General features: G+C 40.5%; 1 protein-coding gene across 5 annotated transcripts in view; it reads left to right on the top strand.

Annotated features, from left to right (window-relative positions):
* LOC109985771 (synaptotagmin-2) overlaps positions 1 to 26,325 on the top strand; it is a 68,056-nt gene that overhangs the window by 14,268 nt on the left and 27,463 nt on the right. For 3 of the 5 annotated variants that reach the window (XM_020636197.3, XM_020636173.3, XM_065960843.1), the window contains one exon: positions 16,193 to 16,259. The exons of 1 other annotated variant lie outside the window; for it this stretch is intronic. The gene's annotated coding sequence lies outside the window, so the exon portion shown is untranslated. Of the gene's footprint in view, positions 1 to 16,192; positions 16,260 to 22,397; positions 22,589 to 26,325 lie in introns of those variants that run through there. One more of the 5 variants, XM_020636189.3, reaches the window with a different exon arrangement.

Genomic DNA, 26,325 nt, shown 5'->3' with positions numbered 1-26,325 from the left:
CCTGAGGATTATTGCTGTGTCTGGTGTGATTGATGATGAGTTTTAAAGACACTGAAAATATCAATTTTCAATCAATATCTACAAAATATCAATGCTTCTTCTCCCAACGGCTGGGCAGTTACAGTATATTGCTACTTTTAACACATTTAATTAAGAAATCGATAGACTCCTAATTGTGCAAAACGCAGCAGACTCATGACAAAAAGCAGCAAAAGAGAACACATTACTCCCATTTTCATGGCCTGACATTGGCCACCCATTTGTTGAAGAATTGATTAAATATTCTAACCTTTAAACCTCATCATGTATTACCTAACACTGTATCACATAGGAGTATTTGTTTGTGTGCAGCACTTAGTAGTTCAAGTGCCATTCATTCATTCATATCGTTTTACTACTAGCTGGTATTGTTCTCTTTTAACTTTGTAAGCCTTTAAAATCATCTATATGTATTGAACAATATAAATAGAAGACATGAGACTCTGCAGTGACCTTAAGAGCGAGTCTTGGTGCATGGTGTGCATTATTCAAGGTATGGTTCTCTTTTAAAGGTCACATATGAGAAAAGTCCATACTCTCTGTCTTTTGCCTGCCTCACTTTTCAGAAAATGTGTGGCCATTTGGAGATTTTCCCTTCATGACATCACAAAGGGCAGCAACCCCTCCCCCAGGTAGATGACACCCCTACAGCTAGGTGTTTGTTTTGCCCTCTGAGTCTGCCCTCTCACCGCAAATATAAGGGCATTGAGTGAGAAAGCCTGAGGTTCCCATGCTGTTCCAGAGAGGCGTGGTCAGACACAGCTCATTTACATTTAAAGCTATAGACACAGAAACAGCCTGTTCTGAGCAGGGCTGAAATGGAGGGGTTTATAGTCATGATGAAATAAAGGATCAGAGTGGATTTATAACAAGAAACTTCACAGACATGTTTTGGGGACCTCTGAGACGTATTTAAACTGGTTAAGAAGCAGAATAATGTGTGACCTTTACAAATTTGAAAATGACCTTTTTCTTGGACTAAGCAAGAACAAAAAATAATCAGTTAAAGTGATGATCATGGGTTGAAAAACTGTGTTGTCTACACCTCTGATAAGTTGTATTTTTAAGCTGTTTTTGCTTGAGTTATTTACCAACAGATGGGCTGTAGAGAGAAAATGGGAGAAATGCTGTCAAATTCACTCACACAGAAACCCCAGGAAAATGTAAACACAGAAAATAATTAGATGTTTTTTTCACAGAGTGGCTGAATGACAAGACACAATATTGAGTTTGACGTGCGGAATAACTGATAATCACTTACATAATGAGAGCCAGCAGTGATTCGGTTCTCCTGGCATTACTGCAGTTGAGGATAAATGCTGTATTTTTCTAGTGACGTTTGCATGTTTTCTAACTTCTAACTGAGTTTTTTTTAAATGGCTGAGTTATGATTGGAACAAAATGGGTAATGTTTGATCTTATTTTGCTTATTCCACTCACAAAAACAGGAACCATAAGAAACAAAGTGAAATAGGGGTTGCAGAGACTTGTCGTCTAGTCGACTTTACAGCTGTGTGATGACCCTTTATGTCTGATGTCGATGAATAGCTTATCAGGATAGAAAGTCTAAAAGTGTCACTGAGCAGGACTATGACAGTGAATAAACAAAAACAATATGTGGACCTGAATCTTTTTCAGTATGACTTTTTTTCAGCACACGTGTTATTGTGCTTTCAGCAACATTAGTTTTTGTTTTTTTTGCTGGATGCAAAGCGTTTCCTTCTCCCATGGTTTTATTGATAACTTCATCAACACTAGTCAACATCAACTCGTCTATCATCATCATGACTGTCGACTTGAAAAATCTGAAGTCTGAAAACCCTAAGGTGAAAGGTTAAACATTTTTAAAGGTTATTTAGTTCTGCTGTTATAAAATAGTTAAACCAGTGCTGCTTTATATCAAATTAGTGAAAACTATACAGGATTGTGTTGTTTATTTTTCCAGAACTATTGAGTGCACAGTAAGCCTGCAAACTGAATTCATGACTTTGTCAGTGATTAGTCAGATGTCAGGCGTAGCCGCCCTTAGCCCTTGAGAACGAAGGCGTTGCATTATTGAAGTCTGAATACGGGACATTTTGTCTCTGGAGGAGGAACGCTTTGAAACACCAACGAGGGTGAAGGACCCAAAGTCGAGAGGATAAATCATCCCTACATCCCGTCATGTGGGCGCTCAATATTTAATGAAGGTTTTTTTTTTTTTTACAGTATCATATTTTAGCTCAGGTGAAACAGGAGAAACTGATGCAAAAATATCACACAGCTCACATTGTGGTGTAAAAAATATTCTGTCTCTTTTGATCGTTTCAGTTTGTTTCAGCATGTTGACGCATACCTTCTCTTTTTATTTTTATGATTCAAAGTGAAACTCAAACCAATCTTAAGGATCAATGCTGGTCTTCACTCCCATGCACACATCAGCCATTGCCTGGACAAGCAGCAGATGGTGTGCACTATACAGTGATTTACTGCTGCACAGCCGGGGGTGCAGTACTTTTTGTGAGCCTTTTTTCCTCCTGAATAATTGATAGAATTCTGTCAGCTGGCTGTGTAGGATTTCACATATTGGTGATCGAGTGGAAAGATTTGGCTGATGTTATGTGTTTCTTCAACGCTCTCTGGTTTTTAATTGTTGGGGCATTAGCTTGCATCTGTTAGGGTGCAATGAGAGGAAGGAATTATTGTGATTTTTATGCTGAAACCTAATTAAATGAAATGTGCAAACTGAGGGCTACCTGTAAAACCTGGAATTGTTCAGGTGTGATAACAAAGAACCGTTCAGCTCATTAACTCAGTGACATTATGAGTGGATTTGATGGCTTCCACTGCAAGGTCAAATACAGCAGTTGTTTGCCGTTGTACTGTAGGATAGTGAAAGTGATCAGCTAATTTTTCACCCTTATCTCAATCATTGTGTAATATGAAAGGTCCCTGCAGTTGTTGCTGATGGTGATGATTACTTCTGTTTCTCTGCAGTTCTTCAAGCTACAAATCAATTTGATGTTGTTGTTATACTGGAGGAGGAATCTTAGCTTCATTTTCTATTCACTTATTTTGCTTGTTTTGCAAACTAACAATCAAAACCGTGTTAGTACCAGTGAAAAGGGCATCCAAAAATATATCAGCACAAGTACACCAAGGATGTGGAAACCTTTGACAGTGTTTTTGGACGAAGCAGATATTCAGAAGCGTGAATTCTTCCAAGAGGAGCGGAAAAATGGAGCAGCATGAGGCAGAGGCTCTGCTGCAATGCATCCTGGTACATGTAGGCACTGAAGGCATGGCTCTTAGAACAGGAGTACTATGTTTGTCTAAAGGATGTAGTTGTTTCGACTACATTGAACATAAAAAACATTTGGATATTTTCTAGATATTATTCACTACGTTTTGACTAAAATCAGTAAAACAAAAATGCCTACTGGCTCATAAAAATCAGTGTAATTTCTAAGCTGTTTATTGCATTCTTAAAATATCCTTGTAGAGGATTAGACCTCTTGGTATAGTTAGGTGATTTATATATTTTCACTCTTTTTTGTATAGCAGAAGTACTTGATAATGACATTTGTCTGTAGTGTTTTCTCCTTGTTAAATTTGTGCTGTTCCAAATTCCAGATCTTTTTATTTATCCTATTTATTAACATATTTCGTAGCTCCTGAACATTAACTGTTTGATTTTTTTTGTCTAATAGTGTGCTTGTTGCTGGGCCTCTGAGTCGACCTCAGCTTAATGTTGATAAAACTCCTGCATTAAGACCAGCACACCCTGCTCAGATTGACAAGCCTTTACCATTAGCTGTGCTGCAGTCAGACTGGGAGCCATGCAAGGCAAGGATATGCCAATTGGCAACTACATCACTGATGCCACGAGTCAGAATTATAAACAAACAGTATTTTACTCTGTAAAAGCCAGCAAAAAAAACCCCTGAATGTCAACAATATTACAACAGTTTGAATAACACCTGCAGTGTTGCTGGCTTATCCGTTAAAGCTAAGCAGAACAGATCGCAGCTACTCACCCACATCACTGAGCTATTTCTCCAGTATTCTCATTTCTGCAAACACACAGAATGCCTGGTTCAACCTTTGGGTAACTTATAATGGAAATTAAAAACAAAACAAGTACTAAGTAAAATCCAGTCCATAATGATCCTGTTCATAGAGGCAAACCTCCTAATTCAAAATTAGACAGAAGAACACATCAACATTTTCAAAGAAGCTTCTCTTTCTTAACACATCTGTACCCAGGAAATGTTTCCTGGCCCTTTTATATAAAACAAGATGATTATATAATTTCAAATTCTTGAAACATCTTTATTGAAGCATTAAAAAGACCTTACAGCACAAAAACTGTTGGAACACCACAAGCCCACCAGAATGAAAGCTTCAGGAAATAGCAGATGCATAAACACTGCATGGTTAAAAGCCTCATTTGGAAATACTTTTTTTTTATTCTCACAGAACACAATATGAAGTGGTCATATTTGCTTCTTTATTGAGCTCCTTGGTGAATGAGGCTCCCATAAAAACCTGCTGTTGCTTCCCATGTTACCAGTACAGAATCATGCATGAATAATTTGATGGGTCATAAAACAGAGCCATGTTTGGTTGTTTGGCCCTTTGGGTTGTTCACTGTGCATTTTGGCCAACAAATTGTGAGTTTACTGGCCGAGCAACAAAACTGTTTATACTTTGTAGCCAGCTGACTCCGACTGCCAACAAGTCTGATGGCTCCATTGTTGCACAACATTTGGGTCCAACCCTTCAATTACTTTTGTGCCACAGTGTACCGAGAGTGTTCATTTTGGTGTCATGGATGCAATTGTTTGTCCCTCACTGCATCTTCCAATTGATTTGTCTGTTTTTTTGTCCTGGTGAAAAAAGGCAAAACAATTATTAGACACATTTCAAAGAAGTTGTCCACAGAGTCCAGACTGTTATATTTGGTGATCCAGTGACTGTCTCTCTTGCACCAATTTGACAGATGTATGGCTTTGAAGGTTAAATATCTTCACAACTATTGGATTGTTTTTTTATTATAAATAATTTATTCTCAAGTTGGATCATAAAACTTTGGTGGTCTTTTGAACTTTTCATCCAGCGTGACAAATTTCTTTTACCAAAAATCAACAGAAAAAAACTGCAAAATTTCGAAAAAAGCAAATGTTAACAAGCTACGGTGATACAGTATGTTGGGCCTCACATGCTCAAGATTGTCATGGCAACAGTAACATTTAAATATTGTAGCATACATTATTAGCATGTAGCTTCAAGCTTTGCTGTGCCTGAATGCATTTCTATTTTTCAAGATGGCTACTTCTTTTTAGTTTTTCTTTGCATTAGAACAAAATGTTGTTCCAATTTGGTTGTTCACACTTTCTCCAGCAGCTGTGAGGTTTGTTCACTTACACCTGGTGGCGCACCTGCTAGTGTTACAATTGATTTAGTTTTCACTTCCCTGTGCTTCTTTGGGACCTCGTATGTATGAAAGATGAGCTTACAGGAACACAGAGCAACTGGTAAAGAGGTCAGCTTTTTATATATATATTTATATATAAATTGATTTTGGTATTGATTCAGTTCACTCTTGAAAGTGTTCTTACCATACTGAATGCTAAACCCCAAAAAGGAAATGGGAATTATTCCAACTTTATGGGAATCAATATCCATGCAAAATAAATCTGTCATAATGCTGAAAATGTTACGGCATGTGTGGCTGTTTTGAAAGTGAACCTATGGGTGTTACATTTGGAACGGTCATCTAATTTAAGGCTCCTAAAGTTCACCGGAGTCAGCTACTGCAACCTGAGTAGTGCACAATTATCACAGTGTTTCTAACAGGCATCGATTGCTCTTGTCTTCACTTTCCCTCCTTCCATTGATTCTTGATGCTGCTCTCAGATTACAGGGCTATGTGAGGACAGGTGATAATACACCACTGTCTGTCTGCAGAAGCATTCCTAATGCACATTTTCTTGTCTCTCCTTTGTGTCTGAGGCTGTAGGACTTTTTTTTTTCATAGATTTGCTCATAAGTATTTTTAAATATTAATAAATGAATGCATCAAACAAGCATAAATAGGGATTCATTCAGTTCGGTGCTGTGCAGTTAAAAGCTTCACATATTTATTAAACAGAATCTGAACATTCAATTAAGAACACTTGATGTGATTGATTACTTCATGCGTCTCTTTTAGAGAAAACTTAAACTATGTGCATATTTTGCAAAGCACAGTCAGCGACAGCGACTAACACATGACCAACATGATTTCAAATTGCTGTCTTTTGAGAGAAAGTGGCATATAAGAGACCCTTTCAACATAACGTTGAGAAATCTCTTCTTTAATCAGAGATGGGTGTGTTAAAGTGCACATCTACCTTTCTCTCCTCTTCCCTGTGCTAGTATGTTTCGAAGGTCAGCGCCTAATTTAGTTTTTAATGAGGGCTTAATTGAAAACGACTCTCCGTCTACTTTACAGATGATCTCAGTTAAATATCGCAATGTTCTTAGGTCAGATCTCTCTCTGCCGTTCAGCTGGAGGCAGTTTCTTTTTGAATACATGAGAGACTTCCTGAAAGGTAATGTCATTCATTTTGAAAAGTAAGTAACACCACTCCTTTTGCAGAATTGTGTATTTCTTACGGAGGAGATTGAACTGTTAAACAAGCTCTTTTTAATTTCACTCATGTAGGAGATGTATAGATAAAAGACTGTATATCAGAGATCTTTGTTTGCCAGATTACAGGCAGAGGGGGTGCAAATCCACTCTTTTCATCTGCAATCTAACATTACTTCACTTAAACAATTTGGAGGAGGTGGACGAAATGTTCTGCAAAGGAATCAAAGTCCACACAGCTACATTGCCATGCCAACAGATGGTACATGCAGTCAGTGTTAAATACGTATCTCTTCTATATAGGGGATTGCTATTGTTGTCGACAATGCTTGCCAACAGCTTGACAAAGGGGTTATTCCCACCTGCTGTGCTGATTGGCTCATCGTTAGTTCCCCCTGCAGCACTCATTAGACAGAATACCTTTAACATCAATGACAGCTGTTTTATTTCACAATCCCAGAACCATTAATAAACTTGTTGGATTCAAAGATGTGGACCCAGACAAAGATAACTCTCCATAGAAGGAAACAACAATGGGAATCCTGTGAAGAGTGTTTACTTAAAGCTTGTGTGCAGAGTTTTTAACTGGTTATAAAGCAGGCTGTTTCTTTTATTATTTATAATGTTTATTTCCAAGACTGTCAGGAAAAGGTCATTTCTTGAAAGTTTTATCTTTATCTCTGTTTCTGCTGCCACAGTTTCAGATTTGGATGAAGCTTTTTTTTTTTACTTTTTCCACAGAAAAAATGAACAGCGAGGGACACATTTAACTCTTTAAAGGGAGGCGGATGTGATTTAGATGTACAGGACAGGATAAGCAACGAAATAAGACGTACCGGTGTGTCCACAGGGGGCGCCAAATTCAACTCATTTAGTTTCTCACAGTAGCTTTAAGTTTAGAATTGTATGGATCAACTGTTTGCAATGTCTTATAATGACTTTGTTCCTCACTTTCTCTTTTATTTCACATGTTGGTAACATTGGATGGCGCCATTTTTAAAGAACATGTTGTGTTGGCATAAAAGTTCCCCTGTTTTTTTTTCTTACAAGCACGACTACACAGTCAGACATATTTGAGAAACCAGAGGGAGTTATTCTGTGGTGCGCACAGAGATCATCATGAGAGGTTAGCTGTCACACTCAATCTGTGTTTGACTAATGACGCAGCAGTTTTCAAGATTTGGGCCTGACTTGTAATGGAGTTCACTGACGCTGGGAAGGTGAATGATCCCCATGAGCAGCCACTCTGTCGGCCACTTGCGGCTTGTCTGTCGTTTGCCCTACAATACCTCTGACCGCATTACACAGAGCAAAAAAGGACACCAGTAACTCCTCCGACCACTGGATCAAGTCCGTACTGTGGTTTAAACTACTGCACTCTTACGTCTGAGCCATTTCTAGCTTTGAAAAAACGAAATATATACTATCATTAGATGAAGGGAATATGTATTTTTGTATTAGTTTCAACAGATATGTGGCCATCTCTGCTACAGTACTATGACAGTAGATCAGACTAACATCTCCCGATAGAGACCTTGATAGGTAATGTGGTTTATTAGGTCAACGGGCCAAAAGAAAAAGCTGCTTACAGAGCATATTACTAGAACCTTTCAGACATTTATAAGAGTTTGCTCTTCCCCTGAAAGGTTTATTTTTATTTTTAACACATCACACTAGTTTCAGGAAGCATGTAATTCAGAGACATTGAGGTCTGGAGGCTTTTCAGTACTTCTCTGATACTCTGTTTGTGCACAGATTGTCGTCTTCTTTAATTGTTAACCAGTTATTTCCATTGAGATAATACAGTGTGCAGTATTAGATTAAACAGAGAGTACGTTTATACGTTTCATTGTTTTCCTTCCCTCATTCTTTGTCTAGTGTGGTTTGTCGTGTTATGTTTCATTCACTGTGCAGCCAAGGAGGGAAGCAATTAATCTGGAATAGTGCACAGTTTGGTTCCTGCGGTTGACCATTTCCGTGGGACTGGTGATGATAAATGGTCTTATTTCTGCACATAAACACAGGTCTTGTCTCGAAGCAGGAGGAGGTAGCCGGAGGGAAGTAGGCGCCTTCCACCAGGATTTATGGACAGTAGCTCTATGAAAAATAGTCCTTGCTTGATATAAGTGAAGTAAGATCATCGTTTTCATAAAAGCTGTGAAGACTGGGGGAAATAAAAAAAGAATTGGCGCCAATGCTAAATCGTTCTTGTTGGTGTTTATGCTGTGTCATGTGGATGATGGAGCAGTGACTTTTTAAATGCTGCCAGGCAGGACATTGGGATTGATTTTATGGAGACATTTTGAATTTAGCTCAGATTGAAATTGAAGAGGATCTCTCCCTGGAAGGCTTAACACAAGATTGTCCTGAATCATCAAGGCTAAATCAATGCTAAATGGTGGTGGATCACAGTCCTTTGTCATTCCTTCTAGTCTCACTATACATGTAGATATAACACAATGCTGTTAGAGTCACTTCCAATACAAGATGGAGCCAGGAGAAGGCCTTTGAAGGTTTGCTGGAAGCATTTGTGAAACTGTAAAAACCCAAAAGGCAGACGAGAGATATTGTATAAAGAAAAGTATTGCTACTGTAAAAGTCAACTTGATTCTTTAAAGGCGTAGATCAGCTTGCTTTGGTGCCTCAATCATGTGGAGAAGAGGAAAAGCATTACTCAAAAAGAAAAACATTGAATCCCTATATGCACAGTGGTATGAAAATAACCACTGTGGGGAAATCTGTCCCTACAGCAAAAAGATCTGAAATTTCATTTAATAGTTTTCATTTAATAAATATTACACAACCTTTCACAGAGTGATAGTGTATAAACTTAACAAAACCCTGTAAATCCTAATTACCTTGTAACATTGAATACTGCCTCCAGATATTTCAAGATTGATGCAAACCACCTGCTCATTTTGCATCAAGCGGTTGAAAAAGAACAAGGTGCTGGATTGAACTCTAATTAACTTGCAGAATGAAACACTTCGATCTATCAGATAATCCACTACCAATTTATCATACCTCTAGTCTTAGAACATTTGTGTGCAGGTTTTTTTTTTGTTGTATAAAGGTGGTTAAACTAGCTGCCATTTTGCCATTTAATAAAGTAAATTGAAGCCACTTTCACCTTTACTGCACTCCTGAAAATGTCTCGAAATTGTCGGGGGGGGGGGGGCTGCATTTGTGAATGCCAATGGCAGAATTTTTAACCCAAACTTTAAACTTCAAATTTCCTGCCCACCCCCGAGTCTGCAAGAAACTGGGGTGAGCCGATGTGTGAACACATCTGGTAATAGTCAGGAGAATTCTCCACTAGCAGGACTGGTGATGTTTATTTCATGCGACTGATGAGAAGCCAAAGGGATCTTCTTGCATGTAAAGAGGCTGCTTTGTGTACTCTTTTCTGCTTGCCAGTATGTTCTTATGCATGCCTTCGTTTGCATTGTGAATACATCCAATTATACACTCAAGTGATTTAAAGGCACAAACTGTATTCATGGCATTGGACTCTGTGTCTTTGTCTGCCATCTTGCATACGTTGAAAACATTACATTTTCACTTCTGCAGCGTCCTTTTAACGTTATGTCCTACCTCCTGAGACCCCAACCCCAGCAACCCATCCAACAAGGCAAGTCTGATATTATGAGGGACAGTGTGAAAGGGCAACTCTGGAAAATGTCAGGGACAGGCTGTCCTCAAACGTTCTGCAAATTTTCAGGTGTGTGGGCAATAGATATAAAGTGCAGGGAGTAGAAGTAAAAAGAGTGAAATACTTAACCGCTATTCCAATCGTAGTTGTACTGTTTTATTCACAAAACCGTAGCTCCAGATAGCCAGTTTACTTGCTAGCATTGTGAGTTGGTTGCTCATCATTTGTAATGAATCACAACAAAATGACAAACCAGCTGTGATAAATAGAATAACTGTGACTAATGCTTAAATCAGGGCATTTGGAGAGTAGATAACGATGCCTGTCAACTTTTGTTGACAGAGACAAAATTGGTCAATTCTACACTGTCAATTAAGCTGCCAAAGAAATGTTCTGACTGCGTTTAAGTGGAACCAACCGCTGGTGTCAGAACATTTGTGGAAGTCATCTCTAATCACAACTTTGTGAGTCAACATATGCTGATATGTTCTTGATACCATTTTAAATGTACATTATCCCTTAAATCCTTAGAAGCTTTTGTTGACTTAGAGGTTTTTTTTTGTTTTTTTCACGTCCAACAGTGTTTCACTTTCGCTCTGTTGTCTCTGTAGCGGCTGTATCAGAGCGTGAAGAAGCCCAAGTGTCATCAATTGCTTTTTTTTCTGCTGACTGGAAAAGACTCCCACTGTCAGCAATCTGTCATGTAAGCATCCACCCATCACGCTCTTCACCTCTCACACTCTGGGAAACTGTATGGACTAAACAGTGAAGCCCACGGCAGCCTCCAGTTTTATTTATATTCAAACAAATGGTACAGTAAGCACCACTGAAGCAAACTTTAAAAACACGAATCGTTTGAATAAACTTGAAGGCGATATTCTTCTGCCAACTAATACCAGTGGTGGTTCTCTCAATTGAAAACTGTTATTCTTTCTTGGTGATCTTCTCACTGGTGTGTCATGCCACATGCATTGTTTCAAATAATGTTTCTCAAAGAACGTTGTGCAATAACATCATGGTGTTGGGGGTTCCAGATTGGTGGTGACTTGGCTCTTGCTGCCTATTGGTCTACATACATTAGTTGGGTTTGGGGGGAGTGATGGTGGCCATGTGGTGGGATGGGTGCATAGACTGCGAATATTAATGGACAAAGCCTGAGTGACGTCACCCATCTGTTAAAGCAGAGGGCTGCAGACACATGTACCCATGAGGAAAATAAATAATCAGACCTATTTAGATTTTTGTACCCGGCTGTAAACATGTTAATTTCTACTGTAAATAATGACTTTTTTGAATATGGTGCGTATGTGACTTCTGGGGCTCTTCTGGGGCCCTCGACGAACTGCAGGATTATTCACTTCCGCATTGCCTTCATTTTTCATCACCGGAGGTTGCCGCTTGGATAGGTGGTGGCAACATTGTTGCTGACTGGCTGGCTGGCTTGCATAGGTGGAGCCTGGGTCTGTTGTGCGTGGCGAGCTGAGACTCACACGATGAAGTCACATCACGTTGTGGTGTACAAAAGCCGCCTTACTGCCTGTCTAACACTCCTACGTTGGCATCTTAGATCAAATGGGCTTTTGTGGGTGTGCATGCAAGCATTCTCCCATCTGCTTGCACTTGTGTTAGTATGAAAATGTGTGGACTGTGTGTCATCAGAGGGCAACTTCTTTAATGTGTTTGCCTGCCTTCTGGCTCCATGTTAAACCCCTGCATTGCAGCACTGCCAGTGGGATTTCAGCAGGCACGGCCCTTTTTTTTTTCCCTCTAACCCTCCATCCTCACAATAGAGGGATTACATTTGGACCAGATTCCCCCTGCGTGGAAAGCTCCTTGCACACACATGCATGTCTCCAAGTCTTCATACGCTATGCTCCAGAGAGTGCAGGGCAGCGGAGAGCCCCCAAAAATCTCCTGTAGGCTCCGTTTGCCCCATATGACCACCCCCCCCCCCCCCAGCTTCCTCTGTATGAGTGATGGGCCAACAGTCATGGAGAGCCACGTGTCTTGGAGACAGCCTCAGACGGAAAGAATGAGAGACTTAGAGATAGCAGAAGAAAAACATGGTATCCTTCGGGGGCTCAGTAATATAAGTGCTGTCTGTGAAGCTGCACAGTAACATTGTTAAAGAATGGTTCCCCATTCTTTAACAATAGCAGTAGTTTGGTGTTGAAAGAGGTTTCCAGTCGTTTTCACTGTGTGCTGCTCTCCATCAAACAGAAGACAAACAGGGTTCAAAAAGAGGCAATCCAAATCAGTCAAATCTTTTTCCCCCCTGGCAGCCGTGTGATTTTAGAAGTTTAAAATATTAGAAGACTCTTACCATAATCTGGTTTCATCAAGCTCATGTACAGAGTGGTTTACAAGCAAACAGTCAGCACAGACCTGCAGTGTTGAGGAATACTTTTTATTATAAATGCTGTGAAAGTACTGAAAGCTTGAATCAGTGTTGGCAGAATTAAAAAAGCGTTTTGCAACAGCAATATTGGTAATATTGGTGGTGGGACAGTAATTTGGATATGGCTATGAGATGTTTTAGGTGATTCATCCATCTATCCATTCAGCCATTGTCTTCTGCATATCCGAGGGCGGGTGACGGTGGCAGCTAGCACACAAGTCAACCTATGACTTCCCCCTCCCCAGCACCGATAAATGAGATGATTCATAAGAGTCTTTATTGTTACTGGTGTCTTTGTGAGGCCAATCAGGTCACTTAATAACTTCAAGCTTCTGAAAACAAAGCTGAGTTTAACCAAGTTCATGTTCATTTCAAGCTCTATACAGGTGTAGCACAGTACAAGAAATGCCCTTTTTTCAAACTGATAAAAACACAGTAAAGTAGGAAAACAGGGTTTTCATATCATATGGGCCTTTTTAAACATTTGGATATCCTTTTAGCTGAATCACAAGGGCACAATAGGTTAAGAGCCATGATGATGTTGTTTAGACTAATATATGTGTAGTGTAGACATCAAGATATTATTTCAGTTTATCTCATAAACCAGGTCTCTGACACAAACAGGCTTTAGGCTAATGAATGGCTCATTAAATTCAGAGCCACGCTGTGAGATGTTTCACTGTTTTAGACCAGTTAGGCCCACTGAAAGCCTGGTGATTTTTTTCCCACCATGTGATTTTAAATAATTTAGCTCATCACTGTTCATTTTGACATGACTCCACTGCCAGCACAGATCACTGAAGTGGACTTGTAATGAAACCAAAGGGCAGAGTCGTCATTAAATTTCCCTTTCCCTCTGCATAGTTTGCTCCCCTGGGGACATAAATAGGTGTGGGAAAGATCCAATTATGTTCACCAAGAGGCAATTCCCTTTAACGTGATTGTATCTGAGAATCAGCACATCAGGGCCTGACGCCTCTGTCGGCTTGCCAATTTATGATCATTCAGGATGTTTATTTTTTTCCATTGACCTTCGATTTGTCCTTACAGGAAGCAAATGTTTATTTCTGCTGTGAGATTATGTTGTTCTCTAAGTATTTGTCGGGCCAAAACTAAAAGGTTTGCGATTCACATCAGGTCTGCGTGAGTGTTTTTGTTCTTTGATTTTGGATTCAGTCCTTGTCGTGTGACCTTTCATTTTCAAAAGAGAAAATGCCACTTGTATTGTTGGAGTGCTGCAGTGTGAAGCGGCTTTGAAGCCCTGCTTTTCTCCTCCCTGTCACTGCGGCCCCTCAGCTCGCTGCAAACAACTCACTTTGACAGCCTCATAGTGTTTCTATGACAGCTGCAGGTATTTCAACATGCAGGACCGCAAGGGTTCCTGGTTTATACTCCTTAATATGCCGTGAGATTGTTCTTCAGCGCCCTGATGTTTGAATTGTTCCATGCTGTTTCGGTGTTTGTTATTATCTTGGATTATAGGAATTAACTAGGTCAACAATGGGTTGATCTCAAGGGGTTTACTCACTTGAATAACAGTTTAAATGAGGAAAATGACTGTTGTTAAGAAATCCTGAAAAGCTGTTTTGGTGATGGCATACTGTATGAACTATTTTCCTTCACTGAAGAGCCCAAATTGAAGTTTGTTATCGCTCCCTGTGGATTCTTTCATGATACAATTACAATAAAGCAATTAAGTCCAGTGAGTCATGAAATGGATTGTTTTGCCAAAATAGGTGAAGGAAATTGGTCCACAAAAAGAAATTGCTCAAAGGTCTGCCTAAGAACACGGACAGACTTTGACTGAGTATTATGGAGTTCTTTAATCATCTCGTCAGAGTTTTGACTATTCAAGGACCAAGTGGATCACTGCCCTGTTGTCCTTAAAGGTTTTCTTTAACTTGTGGTTAACTTGTCATCGGAAAAGCACTTTAAGCAGAGAACAACAGCTAGCTTAGGTCGCTTCAAAGTTTCAAAACATATCAGCTGTCTAAAAGAGTCTAAAACATGGACTTGGTCCCAGTGACGTCAGCCCAATGGTGGCAGTAACTATCGTGGAAACTCTGTCTCAAATTACCTTTCGGTCAACCTAGAAACTAGCAAAGAGGTAAAGCTAAGGCAGGAATTCAGCCTCCTTGCAAATAGCGACAACACGTCCACCTGTCAGTCTAACTCTTAATATAATCAAAACAAATGAGGTATGAAACATGCACCCCCCCCACAAGTGTGAACCAATAAAGACATGAGCGCTTCAGATCAAACGTTTGGGGTCTTTTGGGCTGTAAACATGTTAACGTCTGCTGTAGAAAGGGGATTTTTAACATGGGTGTTAATGGGGCTTCTTGGGCTTTGGACACCTGTGAACTATGACGTCATTGATGTTAGGAGAAGTCATTTCCCAAAGTGTTGAACCTCTTCTTGCATTTGATTACATCTTTACACTGTCATTCAATGATGGGATTCCAACCTGTGTATTAGTTGTACTATAAATATGTCTTCAAATAATAAGCCTTGGTCCTAAATTGGTACATTGATCATTAAATCTTACAATATTTCGTTCTTCCTGAATTTATTTCAACCTGAAGGATTCTATAACATGCATTTTGATTAGATTCTAGGATCTGTCTGAAGTAGTCTTACTTGTGGTTTAACTTTTCTGTTAGCACGTCCAGCATGTATCAATCAATAAAACCCCTCAATATGCTTGAATATTTTAAAATGCCTAATCAAATAATCCTTGAAAAAAGTCCTGTGGAGAGAGAGTATCAATAGAGAGAGCATCTCAGTGTTAGAATTTGTTCCAAATGAGAGACCAAATCTATCATATTTCAGGGTTAGATTGATTCAACTCACAGTTCTTTGAACTCTGTGTAGAGGTTAGAAAGCCTGTTCTCTTTGATTCACGGCCAGTTTTCCCAGAGACGTTCATTACAGTGGTACTACTGTAATGACAATAAATGAATTCAATAATTGGCAAACCATGGTGTACAACGGGTAGCTGTCAGTGATAATGAATTCATCCTGCGGCTTTGTGGATCCAAATGGTCGGCCTAGGGCATATGTCAGCTTGTTTTTGTGAGAGGGAGACGGCTATCAATATTCCTCTCTTGTCACTCACTATCCTTTTTCCTTTGCGATAACATTATGTAGTGATTAAATTGAAAGTTTCATTTGTTTTGCCTTATTTTATCTTTTGAATTCAGGAATGCTAATCGTAGCAGGTGTACGTGGAGAGGGATTTAATGGCGTGGATTATCTTGAAATGATACTCACACAGCTGTCAAAAAGTCATTTGCATAATAAGTGAGGATAAGGCTGCAGCAAAAGTTTAAAGTCAACTTCAAATTTGCCAAATCTTACGCAGGAATTTTAATCCAGTCAGTAATGAAGACAATGAAGCTTCCAAAAAAAAAAAACAACGAGACAGATGTTTCTTTGACTCAAAGAGTGAGTTATGCCTCTCTGAATTCACCTTGTTTTTCTCTTTCAGGAGTTTCTGACTGACAATATCCTCACTGTGATTACCTCCCGACACTCTCGATATCCGAGATTTTGCTGTAAGTATCTCATACCCACGATGATATACCATGAACTTAAAGGTTGTGCGCTAAAGAGAGAATGAGAAAGGGGGGGTGAGGAGGAGGAGGAGGAGGAGAATCTCCATTTCATCAGAGCAGTCCGGTGTCATTGCGGTGACCGTCCTCTTTAGAGGAGACAGATCACTGCACATTGCGAGATGCCTCCATCCTCTGCGCCTCCCCTCTAGAATATCACTCATTCCTCGTCATTGGAGGAATGCAGCCCTGCCTCCGCTCCAGTACTGTCCACTGAAGGCATGGCCCAGATGGCGGCCTGTCTATGGCTGGGTGCTCTCTGAAACTGTCTGCTAATATAACACTCTGATGAGCTGTGGGGTGAAGGGAGGAGAATTCTGTTTATTACCATTAATCGCGTGGTATATGAATTCTGCCGGAGTTATTTCTACTTCATACCAAATTATTTTAGCAGGGTATTAATAGTAGAACTGAATAATAAAATCACTGCAGTGTTACAGAATGTGTAAATACATGTGAGTCTTGCGTAATCACATGTTTAGACTCCACTAGATGTCAGCATGAAATCTTGTGTGTTGGGTTTTCCCTGCTCCCCCATCTGTTCCTGGAAAAGCTCGGCCTGTGCCAGGGAGGAGGGGGCCCGCTGCAGTGTGTAGCGAGCCTGGAAGGCGTGGTGAGGATGAAGGTGCAGCCCACTGTGAACAAGCATGATTTACTGTAGGATTGGCTCCTTGTGCGCCCGTCTCCATCATACCCTGCACACTCCAGCACTCAGCTGATTAATCAGAGTCATTTCCATGAGTGATAGAAAGCTCCAGTGCCTCAGGGGCTACAGAAAGCTAATAAAGCCCAGCGGACAATAGCCACGCCTGGAGGGACGGTTACTGGCCGCTGCCTTTACACCGACTCTGTTTCTAATGCCATCTGCCGTTATTCAGCTCTCACTGCCCTGTGTCAGCCTCATCGTTATTAACATTGATCAGCTCAACATCTACTGAATGAAAATTCATACTCAAGGGACCTGTGGGGGGGGAAATCCGTTTTTTGAAGAGTGATGTTTTTCCAAAGTACGTGGAGAAGCGCTCATAGATTCATCCGTATCTCTCAGCCTGGAGCAAGGCACCTCTGATGGATGAATGTCCTAACAAACGACAGCCTTTGAACACATTCAGCAGCAGATTTGTAGTTGCGGTTGTGTTTTGGTTACTTAAGGAACGTTTGCTTTTGGTTGCCCTTGACTCGTGAGGGAAAGAAATGACTGATTAAAGGGATACTTCACCCATTTGCATTAAGCTTTGTATCTTTAGAAACCTGGTAGTATTTTTGAATGGTTGTGCATCCCTCCCTCATTTTCCCCTGAGATGGGAAATCTTTGTATTTCTAAGTCTGAAAAGGAGCTTCCGGTGACGCAAAATGACGATTTTTGCATCACGAGAAGCTGTTGCGGTTAGCGGGGTGAAACTACAACGCTAGTTCCTCATATTTTCGACCACTGAAGCTACAGACCAATCACAGATCAGTGGGTGGGAACAAGGAGCGGCGGCGGTGAGGACAAGGAGCCCGGGCCGGCTCGAGCTGGGGCGGACTGGTAGTGTCGGTGCTCTCACTGTTTGCATATGGACACAGACATAGAGTCTGTTTTCTGCCAGGAATTTCCAAGATCAATTCTGGAAGAAATTTCGGAATCAGTTGAGGAAACGGCCTTATGTGTCTGTAAATGTTTTTATTATTATATTTCTACTGCTATATTGTATATTTTGGAGAAACTGTAATGATCGAATTTCCCCCTGGGATTAATAAAGTATTTCTGATTCTGATTCTGAAATAGAGGACCTTAGTGGGAGTGGCCTACGGTGCTGTGCATTCTGGGATTTAGTGTCTTTCATCCACATGAGCCAAAAATACATTTTCTGCCTTTTCTCGGCCAAGAATTTATTTCACATTTCTACTACATATATGACCCGATGTCAATACAGATTCATGTTTCAACGGGTGAAGTGTCCCTTTAAGCAGCTAAACGCTCACCGGAGTTCACCAGAAAGTAGCTAACCATGCCGCTGTTGTGTGCTCACATAGTATAGCCTCGTGGCTTTCTCAAACATTATTGCCCAAAACAACTGACTGCTATGCCAAAGGAAGGCATTAAAATCAACCAAACCAATAACCTCAAGACGAAAGTGATTCAATTAATTCCATTAAAAATCTGTTCATTGTACAATCTAGATGCAGATTCATATTACAACTGAAATTATACATTACAAAAAGTACAATTCAAACAATCTATCCACACAACAGTTTTTTTTTCAAATAATATCACTTTAAATATACATTATCATTGCTTTGTACACAACTAAAGTACAACTATGTATTTTTTTTCTACACTAAGCGTTGGTCTTCAATGTCCTACATAGTTGGAAAATGTCTGTCACAATTCCCTGGAGCCGATGCTGACCTCTACCATGCTACAATTCTACAGATCATTTAGCAGATGCTTTTATCCAAAGCAACATAAATCAGAGAATAACTACAACACAAGCAAGGGTCTAGAAAGGAGGAAACAACGTCAGTGAGTGCAAACAAACAGCTTTAAATCCGATCGGACACACAGGTGCTGACAGGCAGTGCACAGAGGCAAAGCACTTCCTTTTTTTTAAGTTAATGTATCAACAACATCAGCAGCTATTCCTGAGAGTTCCAATCAGATCAAAATCATCCTAAATATAGTCAACATCAAAACCATCATCATCATCAATAATATCATTAAATAGGTGTTCATGAAAAAGCTGGGTCTTTAGCTTTTTCTTAAAGGCGCAAAGGGACTCCGGAGATCGAATGGACCTACCAACTGCATTTTAGTCTGAGCACATCCAAACCACTGAGGTAAATGTTCTCTCTATATTAAATGGATGAGGCAGAACATTCTCTGGTATGTTTGCTTCATAAAGATACAAACCGTTGATCAAATATGAAATCATTTCTTTCTGATTTATTCAAAAATAAGAAAAAGGTCTTCATTATACTAACAGGAAAATATTTTATTCATCCACTAATGCATTCACATGTGGTTTAAGCCCTTTGAAATGACTGGTGCTATAGAAACAGGTGGAGTGAAAACAAAATGTGCATTTTTCTAAAATTGTGTTTTATATGCAGTACCGTGGCCATCTTTAGTTATAAAAACACATATTGTTGCAGCTTCTAAACAGCAGTGTGAAAACACATTATGGATGGTTTCTCTCTTTCTCACTCTGCCAGATCTAAAATAGGCCAACACAATGAAACACAAAGAATTGCATTGTTGCAACCTCCTCACATCTGCAGCACCACATCCCAGCACAGGCACAGAACCAGATCTAATCCTTGACAGTTTCATATTTGCCACACATCCATGAAGGCAGCATTTACTTAAAAGATCTGGAGATCATTGCTTCTCTACTTCATGTTAAGAGTTATCACCAACAAAAACCTTGTGATAGAATGAAAAAGATGTTGTCGTATGCTGTTGCTTTTGTTGTATTTTTTTTATTTTATTTTTTTACATCTCATGTTAGCGTTTCTACTTCCTTTTATTTCCATCGAGGCTCTGGTAAATGTCGTGTCTGTCTCTGGAAAACAGTCACCTTGTTAAAACAGCCATGTGACTGAAATCAATGCACAGAAAACAAACGGCCTTACATGTGATTTTATGGTAGCGGCTGGGTAAAGCAATGCATCTTAATGGCTTCCTATAGTCATTGACTCACTGGCTTTAATGTGTGGCTGCGAGCTCCATGCAGTTAGTCTCCACAACACGCACGCCTTATTAAATATGTATTCTAAGTTGCATTGAATCTCTCTGGAGCCTTGGCCTGCTTAGTTCAAAGTAAGGTCTGATGATGGAGTTTTTCTCCTCAATGAAATTATGCTGATTATTACTAGATTATTATCATATTTTCTGTCTGCTGTAGACATGCAGCAGACATAAAACTTAGTAGTATAAAAATACTATGTTAAGAGCATTCATGCCCGTCATTCTGGTGATACATCCCGTGTGCCTCTGCGTTCCGTGTCTCATGGGACATGTGCCAGTGTTGCTCATCATAGATTTACCCAGCATGCTATGAATCTCAGTTGGATCAATATCCCGTTCCCACTCAGACATTGAGTCAGACCCCGCCCGGGTTTCAGGGCACTGGGCTGTAAGGTAGCTCATCCAATGTGGAAATAAAAAAAGAAAGAGTGCACAAAGGAATACAGGCTCGACCAGCTCTCACAGATTCAATAACAAGACCTTAATGTCATTCCACATCATTGAGAGCGAGGAAACAGAAACTATCGGGTTCTATTTAGTCAGAGCAGCTGCCATTTTACTTTCACCTCACACACAAAACAATATGGAGGCAGAAGTAAGCTAGGAGAGCTGAAACAGCCGTCTTCAAGGTTTGGTTGTCTGTTAACCTTCAAGCAGTTTCTTTTTTTTGTTTTTTTTTCTAATTATCAAGAATCCATTAGAAACACCAAACCCCAAAAAATGAATTGATCATGCTAACAAGTACTGACTGTGAAGCCAAGCATGGTCTAGCTCAAACCTCTGTGTGTGATAGAGGTAGGTTGTTGTCCAAAAATCAGCTTTAGAAAACACATCAGAGAGCCAAAACATTGCTAGTCGGGAAGCTGGTGGTTGAGTCAGTCCTAGACACCCTAGTGACTCGTTTTTATAGACTTATGTCAGTAGTAAGTAGATATGAGCTTAATGCTTCATGGAACTGACAGGGATGGAGTTACGTTTTGTCACAAATGTGTTTTTGATGCTTTCACGGGATTTGTTGGGAAAAATAAATAGAACACAGCCAACCATATCCATTCAAGTTTCAAGGCTGTGATTGAGTCATTTTTCTTTGTGTGAGTACTACAGGGACAGCTTTACCTCCCTATAAATACCTGATCACTACCAATTCCAAAACCAGCAGCCCTACATTACTGCATTGAACCAATGCTGAGAAATGGCACTGCAACAGACAGCGAACAAATTACACTCTCCCTCCAGTTGTATGTTTTGAAATTACAAGAAGCCATCTCTCTCCCCCTTCCATTTTTAACAGATTGAGACTGTATTGATTTCTTGTTCAAGCGTCCATTGCCGGCCAATAAGGAGGGTGATTCACTTAGGTGGACCATGATAATTCACAGTGACACACAGTAATACCCGAAGGGCTCCAAAATGTCTGGTTCAGGGTCGGTGTTAAGCGAAAAGGGTGCGTCACATCTCGTCATTAAACCAGCAGATTTAAGGGGATTGTGACGCATCTCATGCTAAGGGTGCTGGGTGGCATTGCTAATTATTGAGGAAATAAGTATTTTTTTATTTTCAAACCTTTTTATGATCTTTATACCCAAAACCCTCTCCATTGGACTTTTAATGTTCATATGAGACAGTGAGAAAGGAAACAGTTTGCCTGCAAAAGGTTTTTAAATCTCTGAAAAAAACCTTCTTAGATATCTTTGTTTGTATACACAATACCAGGCTTGTCTTTGTGCTGTTTGTCATGGATTACATTTTTCCTTGATGGCTGTGGGAGTGGTGCAATTCCAAAGTCATAATTTGGACAAATGGATAGAGATGGCAAGAGCAAAAAGAGACTCAGCAGCAGACTACTGCTGCGGTAAGCAAATGACAGCTTGTCTTTGTCCGATTATCTAAAGGTCTCTTCTACAGTATGTTGTTTTTTTTCCTTGTTTACTTATTTACAATCACTCTTTTTTTTCATGCCTCGCAGCCTTGTAATCACAGGAAGACGGCTGAAGCCCATGGAGTCCCTGAGCGGCGCTGCAGTTTGAAACGAGGGGTTGCGTGGGTGGGTGCCTGTCGGCCGATAGAGCATATGGACACTTTTGGATTGCCCCTCACGCGTTGGACCGGGGCACATATTGCTGCATAAGGCACCTTGTGAGCAGCATCGCAAATCAGCCGGCTGAGTACTGAGGGCTGGAGTGGAGGGGAGAGATGGAAGACGGAGAAAAAGCGAAGGGGGTGGGGGGGGAGAGAGGAGAGGGGAGGGGAGGAGGGGGATCCTTTCAGTGACAGAGATAGAAAGGGAAAGAGGAGGAGGGGATTGAGAGAAACAGAGGTGGGGGTAGTCACCGACAGAATGAGTGAGCGTGTGTGTGCATGTGCATGGGAGAACAAGTAGTGCTGCAGTGGAAACAGTGCGTAGAGGACTGCAGTTTCTGGTGCTGATGGGAGAGCGGTCGAGGGACGTTATTAAGGCTTTGTAACATTAACCCTCAATGCCTGTTTGGTGAATGGGTTAGCTAGTTGTGGACAGCAGGATTACGGAATTACGGTAGTGCTGGTAAGGGTGTATTTCAACTCTCTTCTCAGCCTTGCTTCAACACTTCCTTTGATGTTTCTGGAATAGAGTTCGAGGCGTCTAAAGCTGGGGGTCGCTGCCGTAGTTGAGCATTTTACAGACTGTATCTGCTTTCCTTTTTTGTTCCCATATTGCAGGTGCTGTGTGTGCATGTTACTTCCTGATGCATGCGCTACAAAACTTTCATAATTCATTGTGTGGGAAATAGTGAAGATCCTTTGGGTCCTAATCTTCCCCCAAGCATCCAACGATGAATCTCGTCTTCATGCAATATGTGTGCAATCTGTTATGGTTCCACATCAGGAACAGTTTGCAGCTCTGGACCTAGATTATTCTCATTGATCATGCCTCATTTAGCTGAGCCTGGTGGGTGTAGTACCGCTTTCCTGGAGAGTGTCCAGGAGGCTGCCCTGCTGACAGATGCTTTGCTTACCCCTGTAGCCACACCGGCTTCTCTCACGACTTCCCTGAGCACTGCAAAAAAAACAAAAAAAACAAGTGGAGCTAAAAGAGAAAGAAAACATCACACTGATATAATTCAGGTCCGTTGTGTTGGACCTTCATTCTAACAAAACAGACACAAGCCAGGGTGCTCTTTACCTTTGGAGAGTGAGAAGTCAGACATAAAAAAGGGGATGGCAGTTGTGCTGAGGAGTACACAGAGTAGAGGGTGGGGATTTTTTATAAAGTGCTGCAGGATGCTTTTTTTTTTCTGCTGTCTCTCATGGGACATACAACACAGGCAGCACTGAGGTGACAGAACCAAGGACAAAACCTATCTCCAGCTTCTTGTACCTCTTTACCCTGCCTTTCTGCAGCAGGCTCTTTATTAGAACACAAGTTTCATTAGATGTAATTTGATTACAGTTAATTAAAATAAACTGACTGTGAGCAAATAGGGTTTTGTTTTTGAGGTGTTTTTGCCAAGGGGTTTTTTTTTGTTTGTTTTTTTAGACGTTTGAACCTCTGCAACTTCAAAACAAATATTACAAATTTTCACATCATGCTCAAAGAGAATTATTTATTATTCTGTCTTCAAAGCGCTTGGAGTCCTGAAGTAACATCCTGAAACAGAAACCTGGTTTTTATTTCCCCCTCCAGAGTCTAACATTTGTAATTATCAGTGTTTTTTTTTTTTTTTTTTTAATTAGGAGAGGTCACATGATCACTCAGGTTTCAGGAGTGTAGTAAACAAACACAAAAGCAGGATCTGAGGGACCTACAGCTAGGTGTATACTGTACCTGCGTACATGCTTACTCCTCCAATACCCACAGTACAGGAGACAAAAAGATGCCGAGCATGCTCTGAAGGTTTTTCTCTTTCTGTCAGGCTCTGAAACATTCATGCAGGCTCATTAAGTCCGTACCTCAGGCGGCCGCTCCTATTGGCTCCCACACCGAGAAATACTCTCTGAAACTCTCATACATAACCAGAAAAATGAGAGGATGCTTTGAAGTTCACCAATCTTATTACTTTTTCTTTTTTTTCATTCTCTCTGTGTGCTCCCTCCAAGAAGGCAGCTGGTGCCCAAAGCTGGAACTGCTCAAAGAAGAGGAATAAGAGAAGAGGCTTACTCTAACTATTCAGCCACGTAGGGTGATTTGCTTGAATGGCTGTCCCCTCTTGCACCCACTTCACTCTTGTGTTTCTGTTTCCTGCTGATTAAGGGAGCAGCTGTGGCTCAGTTAGTAGAGTTGGTCATCGATCAACCGGATGGTCGGGGGTTCGATCCCCAGCTCCTTTAGCCACATATCCGACGTGTTCCTGGGCAAGAAACTCCAGGTTGCTTCTTCTGCTTCAGCAGAGGCTTGTAAATGTGTACGAATGTGATTGGCTAATACTGATGACCACTTTACATGGCAGCCTCTGCCATCAGTGTGTGAATGGGTTTGTGTGGCCTGCGGTGTTGAAGTGCTTTAAATAGTCAGAAGACTAGAAAAGCACTATACAACCTCATGTCCATTTACCATTCATTAGATCAAAAATATTTCCTCCTCTCTGCTGATATTTTCAAGCATTCCAGCATGGTCAAAATCAAATTCAAAAAAGCCACCCATATTGGTCTGCGAGATGAGCCAGTGGTTTTCTCTTTGTCACATTATCATTGCAATTTGCTCTGCTGCTGTCAGTTTCTCACTCCAGGTGAGAAGCTGAGCCTTCCCAGTCCTGGCCCTGGCCCATTTGATGGCGTGTTGCTGGCAGGCGATTGCAGAGAGCTTCAGTGTTAAACGTTCAGATGCTGTCACCAGTCACGACCTCCTACTGGGCTGATGGCAGCATTTTCACCACTCTTTAATCTTTAGACGGAAGAAAATATGCCAATTTCTGTTGTGAGACCTCTGGCAGCATTTTCTTTCCACTTGGAAGAGAATATTTGTGACGGTCAGAGAGAGTGTACCGTGGAGCAGGGTACCACTTTGCTGTGGAGAGTAAGAGGAATCAATTGCTATGTGTTTCATCATACGAGAGATGTTGGTGTAACACAGGCAATGTTGGTGTCAAATCTTAAATTCATGCTGAAAATTTACCACAAGTAGTCAGTTGTTTGTTTAAAAAATAGTTAGGGGAAACTCATCTATTTGTTTTTTTGTGGAAGAGTGAGATGAGCAGATCGCTACAGCTCTAATAAATGTACAACAAGCAGGTGGTTAGCTTAGCTTAGCCCAGATTCTAGAAGTATAATTTATACTTTATTAATCCTGCCAGGGGGAATTTGGTTTTACACTCTGTTAAATGAACATGAACACACACATAGGCCGAAAAAAGTAAAGGGGGAATCTGCCAGAGTTGCTCTGTTAAATTACATGAAAATGCCTGCCAACCAAAGCTTGCAAATTAATCTTTTTTTTCTTGTTTAGTTGAACCAAATACCCAACTGCAGCAACAGATAGTTGTCATATTAGGGGTGTATTATTATGCAAAAGCAGCTCTGTTACACTCAAACAAAGTTCATGAACCAGCTTCAGCTCAGAATCTAACACTTTTTTTTTAATCTGTTCTTTTTCAAATCTGTACAAAAAGTAGTGTTAAAACGACAAGTCTGTTTTCTGGCGAGCAACAGCAACTTCCAAGCAAATGAGTAAAGCTAAGAAATAGGCCAGCACACGACCCACGTAAAACAGTGATATGTCCACATGTCTACACACTTTTTCCTTCTTTCCCCTTGTTGGACAGATAGGCTATTTGTTTCCCCGTGTTTGGGATCTTTGAGCTTGCAGCCTGATATTAAACAGCAACTGGATAGCTTAGCTTAGCACAGCACAAAGACTTGCAGCAGAGGGAATGTGCTGTAGTTGCCCCGTTAAATAAGAGCAAAATCTACCAGTTTGATTAATGCAAGAACTAGAGCGTTAACACGACAAGATCTTGGCTATTTTCATCCAAATACCGTTGATCATTAAGAATCAAACAAATAGCATTTCTCTAGTCAATTTTAAAGGTACTGGTTTGCAGATTTATTATCTTACCTTTCGACTGAGGCTAGCTGTTTTCCAAGTTTCCAATCTTTTTGCTAAGCTAACTGGTTAGAGCTTCATGTTTAATGGTGGTTTGAATGTAAGTGGTGTCAATCTTTTAATCGAACTATCCACTAGAAAGCTACAAAGTAGATTTCGAAAAAAAAAAGATACCCATAATGCAGTTATATCGGATGAGGTTTAGCACTTCCTGAGTCTCTTTCTACACATTTTCCTTTTTTGATGTCAATAGATCAGGCCTA

Source organism: Labrus bergylta, chromosome 12 (genome assembly GCF_963930695.1).
Source record: "Labrus bergylta chromosome 12, fLabBer1.1, whole genome shotgun sequence".
NCBI classification, from domain to species: Eukaryota; Metazoa; Chordata; class Actinopteri; order Labriformes; family Labridae; genus Labrus; species Labrus bergylta.
This window is presented reverse-complemented; position numbering and strand designations above follow the sequence as displayed.